This window comes from Papaver somniferum, unplaced genomic scaffold (assembly GCF_003573695.1).
Source record: "Papaver somniferum cultivar HN1 unplaced genomic scaffold, ASM357369v1 unplaced-scaffold_107, whole genome shotgun sequence".
NCBI classification, from domain to species: Eukaryota; Viridiplantae; Streptophyta; class Magnoliopsida; order Ranunculales; family Papaveraceae; genus Papaver; species Papaver somniferum.
The window spans coordinates 5493182-5496931 of record NW_020619603.1 but is presented as its reverse complement, the minus strand read 5'-3'; the positions used below and the strand labels follow the sequence as shown (position 1 = coordinate 5496931).

General features: G+C 39.4%; 1 pseudogene; it reads left to right on the top strand.

Moving 5' to 3' along the window:
• Positions 1 to 709: 709 nt before the first annotated feature.
• Positions 710 to 3314, top strand: LOC113327938 (annotated as a pseudogene).
• The last annotated feature ends 436 nt before the right edge of the window (positions 3315 to 3750 follow it).

Sequence of the window (3750 nt, the reverse complement as noted above, 5' to 3'; positions counted from 1 at the left end):
CTTTACATTAGAAAAAACAACTTCCACAAAGATGCACACCAAGTTACCATCGAAGATGCTCTAGAGATTGGATCTCTCAATAACATTTAATTGTACTCATTTCTGATATTTAGAAATATTAATTAACTAAACCACAGTTGTCGTATTAAACGAAAATGCAGAGGCTAGTGGTTCATTTCCAAATATAGTTATGCTTTTCCAATTGATCAGTCTGATCATTATGGATGGTCTCGTTCATTTGTAATAGATCTATGTATTGAATAGTTGGCATTTATTGATAAATATCACAGATGATAACTAGTACATTTATAATAAACACAAAATGTTAATTAAATAGTTAGCAGTCCAAGAGTAACAACATGGTGCAACCCTAGCGGATAAGTTCTGATCACCTGGAGAAACATGACAACTAAATGCACATTTTTTTTGAGTCATTTTTTTCTTATCCGAGGGATATGTGGATCGTTGTCGGGAAAAACATATTGCACGTTGGCGATATTTATAAATTGCACGACTGGATATACAGTGCAAGATTCTTGGATCATGACTGCCATGTACACATCCCTATGAATTATTTTTCGTGGTTGACTGCATGAGCCAATCGCTGAGTGGCACGATGGGTTGGACCGGTAATTGATAATTGTCACCGTCATTATATATTGGCCGGAATTTGTAAGAAGAGATCAAGCAACATCTTTGTGAAACAAAAATGTCAAAGAAGAGCACATCAGTCCTTGCTTTCTTTACCTTTGTTACTCTATTGATCTTTTCTGCATTTTCTCATGAAGATCATGAACAACCAAAAACCTTCATAATACATGTATCGAAATCCGAGAAGCCACAGGTCTTTAGTTCTCATGTAGATTGGTATACATCAACCCTCCAGTCTCTTCCACCTTCAGTATTATTGTCATCAGACAATGGTCGATCATCTCCAGAAATCATTTATGCTTACAACCATGCTGTTCATGGTTTTGCGGCAAGACTGACACCACTTCAAGCTTCACATCTTGAGAGTCGACCAGGAATCGTCTCAGTCATTCCTGAGCGTATTCACAAATTCTATACCACTCATACCCCCGAGTTCCTAGGTCTTAATAGTGATCCTTCTGGTATTTGGCATAACTCGGGTTATGGTGATGATGTCATAATTGGTGTTGTGGATTCTGGAATCTGGCCTAGACATCCAAGTTTTGATGACTCCGGTTTAGGTCCCGTACCGAAAAGATGGAAAGGTACCTGTGAGGCGGGACCAGATTTTCCGGCAACGTCTTGTAACCAGAAGTTAATTGGTGCACGAGCATTTTACAAAGGTTTTGAAGAATGGAAAGGACACAGAGTAGATAAAGATGGTACAGAATCGAGATCCCCGCTAGATACAGATGGACATGGCACACATTGTGCATCAACTGCAGCCGGGGCTTCTGTTAAAATTTCTGGGGCTTATAAATATGCCGGTAGAGAAGCCAGAGGTATTGCAACTAAGGCTAGAATTGCATCGTACAAGTTCGGTTGGGGTAGGGAAGGTACTGATTCTGATATTCTAGCTGCCATTGATCAAGCTATAGCAGATGGAGTTGATGTGATATCTTTATCTACTGGAGTTGAGAATTCAACGATTGGTAAGTTTGGTGAATCAGAGAGTAAGTTTGTTACTGACTCTGTAGCAGACAGTAAGGAGAGCAAATAGCTTACACTCGATTTTTTTTTTTTCACTGGTTCTTCATTACAAACACTAGAGTTTTTGACTTAGACTGTTAGAGACAACGTCATACAATATTATTACGCTACTACTACTAATAAGTTAATATTGCATTACTCAACAGACACTGATCAATACTATCAAAATGCGATTGCCATCGGAGCTTTTTCGGCTATGGAGAAAGGAAGTATATAGTTTCTTGTGCAACTGGAAACGATGGACCTGCCCCAATGACTGTGAAAAATATTGCGCCGTGGATATTGACCGTTGGAGCATCCACAGTTGATAGAGAATTCCGTGCGGATGTAATTTTAGGCGATGGTCAAGTAATTCCTGGAGCTACCCTGTACTCCAGCGATGCAATACCGAATGACGCTTACCTGGAACTCATTTATGTTATTGGTGTCAATCGTAACAGCCCATTATGTTTGGAAGGATCATTAAGTTCTAGCGAAGTTGCTGGAAAAATTGTCATCTGTGATGCCGGAGGAATTTCAGGAGAAGCTAAAGGGACTGTAGTTAAAAATGCGGGTGGTGCCGGAATGATTGTTCTTAACAATGCGGAGGAATTGTCTGTTGAACCTTATCCAGTTCCAGCAGCTGAAGTAAGTAGGACGTCTAGCATAAAGATCTTACAATACTATTTTAATAATAAATCAAATGGTAAAAAGCCTATCGCAACGATCAAATTCCGTGGTACTGTAATTGGTTCTTCTGCATCTCCTGCCCCAAAAGTTGCAGCTTTTTCTAACCGTGGTCCGAACAAAATAACACCTGAGATTCTTAAACCAGATCTGATTGCACCAGGCGTAGATATCTTGGCTGCTGTTACCGGATATCGTGCAGATCCAACATCTTTGGGAGAGTTCAAAATATGGTCTGGTACTTCAATGGCATGCCCTCATGTCAGCGGTTTGGCTGGGCTGCTTCGAAAGGTTTATCCTAACTGGTCTCCAGCTGCAATCAGATCTGCTTTGATGACTACTGCCTATGATGTAGACAATTCAGGTAAGTATATTACTGATATTGGTACAGGAAAATTTTCGACACCCTTCCAACATGGGTCTGGCCATGTGGATCCAAATCCAGCTCTAAATCCGGGTTTGGTATACGACATTGGTCCTAGTGATTATGAAGCATTCTTATGCTCCATCGGTTATGATGAGAAACAGATTTCAGTTTTTACCAAGGATAGGAAGGTTGATTGCAAGTCAATCGGGCTATCTAGTCCGGGCGACCTTAACTATCCATCATTTTCTGTTGTTTTCAAGTCCGGTTTTGATACTGTAAAGTATAAGAGAGTGGTTAAGAATGTTGGAAGTTCACTGAATGCAGTTTACAAACTTAAAGTTAGATCCCGTACGCCATTTGTTAAGATTAGTGTGTCCCCAACCAAACTAGTGTTTAGCAAGGATAAGACGAGTTTACCTTATCAAATCACATTCGAATCAAGGCTAACGGATGTGGATACCATGAAGGAGGCATTTGGGTCGATTGAATGGTATGACGGAGTTCATGTTGTTAAGAGTCCAATTGCATTTTTGTGGGATATTACTTCTACTAGTTTAATTTCTTCTGTTTAATGTTTTCAAATGTTTTCAATTTAATTGATGGTTAGGGCGGCCAGAGATAACTTGCACACCGTTTTCGTTGGGGTATCTTTAGTGGTTCTTTAATTTCTTTTCTTTGTTATTGGAGGTTCGGTCTTATGTCCCCCTCCTTATGATGTTCTCTTTTTCCTTGATTAGTAAATTGCAAACTTTAGTATTCTCTTTCCAATCTTCTACTACATGACTTTGTGGCTTGACAAAACCATTTCTATTATGCGTTGTTGCTTGTAAGTTTCTTGTAAATGCTGATGTTTCCAACAATTGCAAACCCGAACTGCATCATTAGCTCTACTTGAAAATTCGAGATAAATTATAGAGAATGGTGCTTGGAATGTACATCTTAAAAGAAACCTATCTGCAGCCGAATAGAAGTACTAACAGAGCTATTCTTACTACCACCGTCACTATGCAACCATTAAACTTACAGGTTTCAGCTCG